Raw genomic sequence first — 10,401 nt, 5'->3', positions numbered from 1 at the left:
GGGTATATCTGACTCTGATCGATTAGCCATGGCTGAAGATAGTTTCCGAGATCTATCTGCAGCCCGTCTCAAGACGGAATATAAATATTTAACAAAGGCAGAATTAGACAAATTAATACATAATTTGCAGCGTGAAATGATAGAGCATGGAGTAATACAGCTAGGGCATACTAAATGCGGATCGGCAGCAGAGTAACGTAATTTACAAACAGTGCAGATTTTCATTAACGCTATCTGCTGAGCAAACACGGCGGACCGTGAATAAAGCAGCAGAAACACGAATAAATATCAATGCATGTTGAATAAGGATACTAGTTACACCTGTATAATTGAATATAAGATGTAACAACTAAATATAATTTAAGGATATGGTGTGTAGGGAGACACAGGCGCTCTCACGTCCTGCTCACTGGGCGAGGAAGGAGAGAGTGAGGCACGTGGCGGGAGGTGGCGCCCTCGTTTCCCGCGCTTGCGAGGAGGGAGATAACTCGTGGTGAGTACTAATTAGTGATTTTTTATTGAAGGGAACTTCAATTGGGAGATACAAGTGTTCCACTATGTTCGCAAAGAAGAAGAAGACAAGCAAATAAGCATGAGTCAGGATAAGGAAAAATATGTAAATCTTGCAACATTGTCATACATTTCTGATATCTGAGTTCATGTGACACATCTCCGATTATAAATGCACTGTAGCTCACCTGGATATGTTCAACAGTCTTCACCAAACACAAGTTTCCACAAATGTGCACGTCAGAAGTGTGGTGTGGATTGTATTGGAATATAGCAAGCTGTACTACTGGCTTTGGTTATTGCCGCCATACAGAAACATGTACACATACAATCAAGAAATGATATTCAACAGAAATCACAATCAGAACATCGTTCCCAGTTAATGGAACAAATATCAGCTTTTACTGTGTTATACAGCAGATACAAAACACCTGCTATCAAGAGGTTCAAGGGCATATACACATAGCCACTCAAAACACCTGCTATCAAGAGGTTCAAGGGCAAATACACATAGCCACTCAAAACACCTATCAAGAGGTTCACTGGCAAAACACCTATCAAGAGGTTCATGGGCAAATACACATAGCCACTCAAAACACCTGCAATCAAGAGGTTCATGGGCAAATACACATAGCCACTCAAAATACCTGCTATCAAGAGGTTCAAGGGCAAATACACATAGCCACTCAAAACACCTGCTATCAAGAGGTTCAAGTGGGAAATACACATAGCCACTCAAAACACCTGCTATCAAGAGGTTCATGGGCAAATACACATAGCTACTCAAAACACCTGCTATCAAGAGGTTCATGGGCAAATACACATAGCCACTCAAAACACCTGCTATCAAGAGGTTCAAGGGCAAATACACATAGCCACTCAAAACACCTGCTATCAAGAGGTTCAAGGGCAAATACACATAGCCACTCAAAACACCTGCTATCAAGAGGTTCAAGGGCAAATACACATAGCCACTCAAAACACCTGCTATCAAGAGGTTCAAGTGGCAAATACACATAGCCACTCAAAACACCTGCTATCAAGAGGTTCAAGGGCAAATACACATAGCCACTCAAAATACCTATCAAGAGGTTCAAGGGCAAATACACATAGCCACTCAAAACACCTACTATCAAGAGGTTCAAGGGCAAATACACATAGCCACTCAAAACACCTGCTATCAAGAGGTTCAAGTGGCAAATACACATAGCCACTCAAAACACCTGCTATCAAGAGGTTCAAGGGCAAATACACATATCCAATCAAAACACCTGCTATCAAGAGGTTCAAAGGCAAATACACATAGCCACTCAAAACACCTATCAAGAGGTTCAAGGGCAAATACACATAGCCACTCAAAACACCTACTATCAAGAGGTTCAAGGGCAAATACACATAGCCAATCAAAACACCTACTATCAAGAGGTTCAAGGGCAAATACAAGGGATAGTCAACTGTCAATTTCAGGAAAGATGTTTACAGAGAAGAACAGTTTGTTTAAGATAATTTAGTAGCATTGCAGTATAATTGCAATGATAACAGAAATGGTTGTACAGAAGCCGTAAATAGTTTTATGAACAAAGCTGCTGTGCAAATACACTGAAAATCTTATTGAAACCACTTGAACAAATGAAAGTCATTAGTGATGGGAGCATGGAGAACAGATTTGTGATTTCTGAGGATATTATGTTAACAGGAAAGAAAATGCTGATTGAAACATTTAAGGAAGAAAGTCCAAATAAGACCAAATATAAAATATTGCAAAAGCCCCCAAACAGAAACACTGTATTTAGCTACATTGGTAACCCTCATACCATACAGGTAATCACACTTTGAAGCAAATGAATGAGTAATGGAGATGGCAATGGTTGAAATGAAAAGAGAAAAACAACTTCAAAATTCAAAATACTTAATAGTAACTGGAATATTCATGTAGAGTCCCACTTCTAACAACATGATGAACAAAATTGACTCATTATTGTTTGTAAATATAGCTGCCATTGTGAAAATAGCAAAAATCGTTCAATAAACTGAGATGTCACTATTGGAGGGACAAGCAAGTGCAGTCTCAAACTCATTGTCTCTGTGGTTGCCAAGGAGACAAAGGTCCAGAGTAACAGAATATGCATTTTCAGCGAATTAAAGAGAATGGTTCAAAGTACAAAGGTCAACTGAAGGTCACAATTTAACATATCTCAATAACAGAACACATACTCTGAAGCAAAATTTATTGTGACTTGAAATCTTTTATTGGTAATCTTGTGAATGATTTTTTTTATTTGGAAACCCACGAAGATGCGGGTTGGAGTTGATCTTCAGTAACCCATGCTTGTTGTAAGAGGCGACTAATGGGATCAGGAGGTCAGGCTCGCCGACTTGGTTGACACATGTCATCGGTTCCCAATCACTGGATTGTCTGGTCCAGACTCATTGATTTACAGACCGCAGCCATATAGCTGGAATATTGCTGAGTGTGGCATAAAACTAAATTCACTCACTCACTTTGGATTTGAAACAGAGATTGTGGTTAAAATGTTCAAAGAAACTCAATTAAGCAGTTGTTGTTTGAAGTGCACAAAATTTGCTGAAAGAATGACCAACAATGTTCACTTGTTCATAAGGCCACACAGACGCTTATCATTGCAATAAAAAAAAGAAAGTAACGCAGAAAATGCTTGGAAAATGCTTTTTGGTTTCAATATTAATATGATGAATTTGACACAAGATAAAAGCACATATATCTATATGATACATGTACGACTCTACCTAGTTGGATATTAACGCTTTACTCACTGAAGTCTTCAGAAGTGCATAAGTCAGAAAAACACCTCTATTCATCTGTAAGACAAAATATATTGTAGATGTCAACTTCTTCCTTATTGTACACACAACGTTTCAGGGCTATTCCTTGCCCTTGCCCTGAAATGTGTATACACTAAAGAAGAAGTTGACATCCATAATATTTTGTCTTACACTTGATTACCAACTTCTATATGCCTGTCAAGAACCTAACCTCTAGATTCATTGTTCTGGAACAAATTCAAATGCCAAGACCAATGCATTCAAACAAAGCACCTCCGACACAGGTTCCAACCGGCAACTCTTACAGCTTGGAGCACAGATGGCAACAGAGGTGTATCTGTGACAACAGTTTGTTGACTTCTACTCATCATCTATGCATGACTTCCAGCCCAACAACCAATTATTCGACAGATCAAAAAAGAGCATATGAGTGAAGAAGAGCTCTCTTCACCGTTGAGCGACGTTTCCATCTTTACTGTACTGTCACAGGCAGGACACGTGTCTGGGGGAGTACAGGTGGATCTTACATCTGGCCATGCATTCTGGAAACGGATCGTTTCAAGGTGGGGACATAATGCTCTTATGTCCCCACCTTGAAACGATCCCTTTCCAGAATGCTCTAGGTTGGGATAACAGCTGTAGCAAGGACACCAATGAATGTGATTAAAGGGAACTTGAATGCTGTGAGGTACGTGGATTTAGTAAATGGCCTTCTACCGTTTCTACATGATAATGCCAGACCACACATTGCATGAGTTGTTCAGGAGTATCCTAATTAGACCAAGTGTTTGCCACTAACATGGCAATGTTCCCCGCCGCTAAAGAAGAATGAAATGTAACATATTTACTAGTGTTTATCTTTTGGTCACATAGAAGATTACCATTTGTGTTATGTAGTTTTTAGAAATGGTCACTTCTCAGAATATTCTCCTATTTCAGGAATAGAGTAGATGTGAATGTATACATGCAGATGCACACATCCACCGTCAGTGTCAGAGTGTATTAGGGCTGGGACAGGTCCGATTTCTCTACCCAGGTACCCCACCCCCTATAACCCTACCCTACCCGGATACCCATTATGTTAATTACTGACATCATATTTGTAAGAAATGGCAATATATTCCTCAGCTCCGAGGCTAAAATTGGGTGCAATGTTTTATGATATATTGCGTTTATATAAGTTTGATAAGTGGACCACGGTGTCCCCCAATGTAGGCTGTCACCAAATTTGAAGACATTGGGTACAACAGTTCATGAGATATCGTGTTAACAAGTATCGGGATGTACGTGTTCCCATCCCTAACGTACGTACGTCAAAACTGGCCAAGAAATGGACTGAATCAGGTTTCCATAATGGCAGGCATGAAAATTAGATTCTAACCTCTTGAACAAATAGGGGAGTGATCACTGGCGAATGTGAAGTTTCAATTTCATTGGTCCATTGAAGGGCGACATAAACCCCCTTTCAGTCATGTAGGCTGATAGAAACCACTGAATATTGTTTTATGACACAATCAATGCAATAAAGACAGCAACACAGATAATGTTCCAAAACTCAAATAAAAATGGAACTTAGAGAAACTTAACTGTATATACCAAAATATACAAAGCTATTTTTTTCACAATTAAGAAGTGTTTGTTACGAGCAAAAAATGTAACCCAACATGAATACTTTTAACATTTAAGAAGTGTGTGTCACTATCACCATGCACAACAATCAAGCTTCTGTCAATCAAATAAAAAGAAACTCCAGTATGTTGGAAACACTATTTCACCAAATCATGAGTATCACGTGAAGCCTGAACAAACTGCCATATAAGTAGTGCAACAATCTGACAGTGGAGGCACACCACTCGTTGTCTGGAGAAAGTAGGGAGTTAGATTTTGTTATTACATGTACAATAAAACAATGTAAATTAGTTGAATCATATCATTACACAGATTATTGCTTTAAATAACACATATTTTATCATGTAAATACAAAACACATCTAGCACAATAAGAAAAAATGGTATCATCTTGAAGTTAACTGTGTAGCAATGACAAGTGACAAGTGACAGTGTGTAGCAATAGTGTTTGAGGAAGAGGAAAAAAACAAAACAATCAGTTAAACTAAACACAAACATAATAACAACTTGATATAACAGAATGCAATTTATCATATCAATATACCTCTTAACACAACTACCCAAACACTGCAGTCATTCTGATCTAGTCCTTTTGAAACAAAAACATATGGTTGTATGATGCGTCACTGAACATCTCCATGGGTATGATGACTGAATGTCACACATGCTCACACATATGCCCCTCAACCTGCACACTGACACGAAGACCTAATCAAGAAACTGACAACACATGTTGTCAGCCTGAACAGTTAACTTGCAATGAGAGGCCAATCAAAGAAACTGACAACACATGTACATTGCACCTATCATACCGTTTGTATATACTTTTTATGTTGTATATAAATGTAAATATTATTTATGTACCTCTAATGCTGCAGTTTGCAGCCTGAGTGAATACAAGTTCAGTTCAGTTCAGTCGCCCTGTAGTGTCAGCTTGCATTGAGAGGCCAATCAAAGAAACTGACAACACATGTTCTCGCCCTATAGAGTCAACATGCATTGAGAGGCCAATCAGAGAAACTGACACCACATCTTGTCAGCCTGTAGAGTCAACTTGCATTGAGAGGCCAATCAAAGAAACTGACAACACATGTTGTCACCCTGTAGAGTCAACTTGCATTGCGAGGCCAATCAAAGAAACTGACAACACATCTTGTCAGCCTGTAGAGTCAATTTGCAGTGAGAGGCCAATCAAAGAAACTGACAACACATGTTGTCGCCCTGTAGAGTAAGCTTGCACTGAGAGGCCAATCAAAGAAACTGACAACACATGTTGTCAGCCTGTAGAGTCAACTTGCACTGAGAGGACAATCATAGGACAGACACAAACACATATACTTACATGCAGTCAACTACTCATCCAACAAGGGTACAAGGGGGTTTCAAAATCGACCACTTCTACACTTCTAATCTAACCTTAACGCACAGCCACAATGTTTGATTACAGGAGTAAGAGTGCCTTAATAGGATATATACATATAATTTCTCGTTTCCCAGATGTATATCATCATTAATACATGACTCTCGCCAGGACAGACAAAAATGTTTACTTATGTTATTTTCTAGTTATCCAGTATCCACCTAAGGAGTTGACTATACAAACTGTAAATATAGTAACACCAAGCTGGTCCCATTACAGGTGAGTGTTGAACCCATCAGTGCAGTACTGCAGGATTCCTGGTGTACACTCAGGGCAAATGTTTCAGTATAATGGAATGTCTTGATAAATGAATGTCAGCAACCTGTGGCAGGATGTATGTATGGAGATGTGGACAGGGACGTTTTTTTAATATGATGGACAAAATACAAATAGTTCAATTTGACTTGCTGGGTATTCTGAAGAAAACTGTGTGAAAAAAACTGTATGACTTGAAGCCTGGACTGTTAAATATTCCAGATGGCCCCTTACATGATGATCCTCTGTGACTGACTGAGGCAGTGAGCTACATACACGACAGGCCGCGTGAATCTCTGTCCTCAGTAACTGTGAATCATCTCATTGTCAGGGCTTTCAAAAGGTTGTAATATTGAATATGTAATCTGTACATAACATGAAAGGCCTTCGGGCCTCCGTTCAGACTTTGTACACCTCCTACACCACAAATTACACTCTTGCTAGTTAGTCAACAATAGCTGGGGAAGTTTCCAAAGTATATTTGATTAAAATTCTAAATGTTCATTGATCTATGACAAATTAAGATATGTTTTTTCAGGAATGATAATTCAGTTTCAAACATAATAGACGATGATGATGATGAGCTGACACAACAAAACCTCATCGCCAGTGAAGTCATGATGGCCACTGATGGCACAATGGACAATGGACACATCATCCAATATGCATGATATGTGCGAAGTTGAATATTGACAATTATCGCATATCTATTACAGACAAGCTTTTATATCCTACCACTTGGAGACGATGACGTTCACGATGGACACACTGACTGTCTAAGGGCTAATACATTAGCTATTGATCAGCATACTTACACTTTACCTTCATCATATGAGCGAAATATTCTCAAGCATGGCGTTAAACCCAATTTCACCTCACCTCACTTACGCTTTACCATATATTGACTGTAGGCATCACTTGTGCACCGGCAAGAGCGGCAAGTCTTTCCTCCTGGAGACTGCAACATGACGACACGACTGAGTGACTTCCCATATGTTGTGACGGGACGGGTGTGTGACTACCTCAATATTCCCAATGCCCTGGGTAAGGACTGGCGATACCTGGCAGGTAAGAATATCTTTTTTGACATTGTCATCCACCATTGCGATCTAACTGAATTCAGATAGGCAATTTTCTAATGGCCACAGTTGCCCTTTCAGCCCCTAACGAATATGACAACATGAAACATATTTGTCCGGACAAGCGAATTTACGGATAACGGAATCTCTTGCCAGTTACTTCCTCCACTCACATTCAGATTAAAGACATCTTAAATACATCAGATGGTTCTAGAATTGTGCGAATTGTATTTCGTGTTCTTCTGGACATTGTTTTATGTCGGGGAATAAAATTACCCTGCGTATTTTGTCAGGAACGTTACCAGAAAAACAGACCAGCTTAACATATGGTTTTTTTCTGAATTTATTGGTGATTCGGTTAAAATATACTGTACAACACACCTTCAAGGAATTTTTATGCAATTGTCGCAATAAACTGCAGGTACCTGAAACAAATAGTATATCAGTAAAATTATATACCAGCATCCGACATTTTAGTTGCAGCGTTTACTATATATGTTCCAAATAATAATGACTGATATTGTACGAAGTGTCGAACACTTTGATCTGTTAGTTTAATCACGCACCACTGCAAGAGATCGCCCGCTGTGTTGTCTGTCCTGTGGGAAGACGTTATGTTGGCGCATAATATTCAAAATGCCATAAATGTTGCTTCAGACTAACGTGTCAAAGATATATTAATTTCTTATGCATCCATTATCTGTCACCTATCATTCAATTAGAGGCCATGGTTATATTTAATGCAGATAACGGGGAGTTATCGCCGAACTTAATGTAAGCAATATTGAATGAAAATGGTATGAGAATTAATAAAATAGATTGCAAACTTAAGTCATTTATGTGTGTAGATATGTATGTATTTCCATTATGTTGGGAATTCTTGGAAAGACGTCATACGATGTTGAGCTGATCACACTTCGCTGCCCCAGAGACCCATGTGGGGCTCTTCTTAACGACTGGATCTCAACACATCCTAGATCTACTGTTGCCGACCTGGTCATCAAACTGAAGCACATGGATCGTCTGGATGTCATCAGTGTCCTGGGCGTAGACTGGGAGAACATGTAACGGTAATCTACGGACGAAGGAAGGACATGGAGCGTCTGGATGTCATCAGCGTCCTGGGCGTAGACTGGGAGAACATGTAACGGTAACCCACGGACGAAGGAAGGACATGGAGCGTCTGGATGTCATCAGCGTCCTGGGCGTAGACTGGGAGAACATGTAACGGTAATCTACGGACGAAGGAAGGACATGGAGCGTCTGGATGTCATCAGCGTCCTGGGCGTAGACTGGGAGAACATGTAACGGTAACCCACGGACGAAGGAAGGACATGGAGCGTCTGGATGTCATCAGCGTCCTGGGCGTAGGTAACCCACGGACGAAGGAAGGACATGGAGCGTCTGGATGTCAATAGGGAGAACATGTAACGACTGGGCGTCCTGGGCGTAGAGAGAACATGTAACGGTAATCTACGGACGAAGGAAGGACATGGAGCGTCTGGATGTCATCAGCGTCCTGGGCGTAGACTGGGAGAACATGTAACGGTAATCTACGGAGGAAGGACATGAAGCGTCCTGGGCGTAGACTGGGAAGGACATGGAGCGTCTGGATGTCAGCAGCCTCCTGGGCGTAGACTGGGAGAACATGTAACGGTAATCTACGGACGAAGGAAGGACATGGAGCGTCTGGATGTCAGCAGCGTCCTGGGCGTAGACTGGGAGAACATGTAACGGTAATCTACGGACGGAGGAAGGACATGGGCCGGGTCCTGCATTGTCTTCAGTTAGAATTATGTCACGGTGATCTTCAGACCAAGACCGAGACTGAACACAATCAGTAGAAGATCAGGGACAAACTGGATCCCGATACTCAAACCTTTCGTAACGTTACGACCTGTTGAAACTCTACACTTATCATAGGCTTGCGAATGTCCTAACGTTTTATGAATCGGGACCCTGGGCACAACCCACTACAACGTCATTTGACCCCAGTGACTTAACCAGGGGCATCATGGTTTCAAGAGAATGCATGGTCTATCCCGCACTCTCATCACAATTCTCACAGTTACAATACACGTACCCTCAGTACCCTTATATTGGCGGTCCATGTGACCAGGGCACTGTGTTGTGAGCTATCATGATTGATCAGGATAACAGATCATTGACAGCATTAGCAACAAGCACGGGGGTATTCTGTGCATGCAACGTTTGGACGTGCAATATTAGCAGGTGTCATATGTGCTGGAAAAATCCGGTGGTATTCATTCACAGTATATTTATAAGGAAGAGGTGTCTACCCTAAGTTTGTAATATTTTTACTCTGTATTCAAATAAATATTTGGTTATAAGATTCAGCTCATGTTGTCTACGAATCAAGAGTTGAGAAATTGCACATTTACATGAGTTAATACAGGAAGTATTCCTGCACAGGCCTCAAGTAGATAATAGTGAAGGAAAGCCAAGTTCTATGGATAGTCAACTAACAGGTACTAACACCGTTATCAAGCAAGTGATACAAAGAGTTGCAACAATGAGAATATATACATAGCTGCATTGTGAGTAAATACAATTGACAATGTTGATATACATTCTAATCACTCTGTACATAAACCTACTCTGCTCAAATCACTAATTAGCAATCCCATGTAGATCAACCTTGTCAAGTGTACATACTCACTATGTAGCTATGTATATATTCTCTTTG

General features: G+C 40.3%; 2 long non-coding RNA genes across 2 annotated transcripts; both read left to right on the top strand.

The window, feature by feature from the left end:
* Window positions 1-292: 292 nt before the first annotated feature.
* Window positions 293-6,658, top strand: LOC124269691. The gene is made up of 3 exons (XR_006896576.1): window positions 293-375; window positions 5,380-5,384; window positions 6,647-6,658. It is a non-coding gene; the product is annotated as an uncharacterized LOC124269691 (long non-coding RNA).
* On the top strand, window positions 935-1,685 carry LOC124269692. Its single transcript, XR_006896577.1, has 3 exons — window positions 935-954; window positions 1,075-1,218; window positions 1,602-1,685. It is a non-coding gene; the product is annotated as an uncharacterized LOC124269692 (long non-coding RNA).
* Window positions 6,659-10,401: the final 3,743 nt, after the last annotated feature.

This window comes from Haliotis rubra, unplaced genomic scaffold (assembly GCF_003918875.1).
Source record: "Haliotis rubra isolate DU_JTF1 unplaced genomic scaffold, ASM391887v1 Scf1464, whole genome shotgun sequence".
NCBI classification, from domain to species: Eukaryota; Metazoa; Mollusca; class Gastropoda; order Lepetellida; family Haliotidae; genus Haliotis; species Haliotis rubra.
Note: the sequence above shows the minus strand (reverse complement) of the source record. Positions and strands in the feature narration are given on the sequence as shown.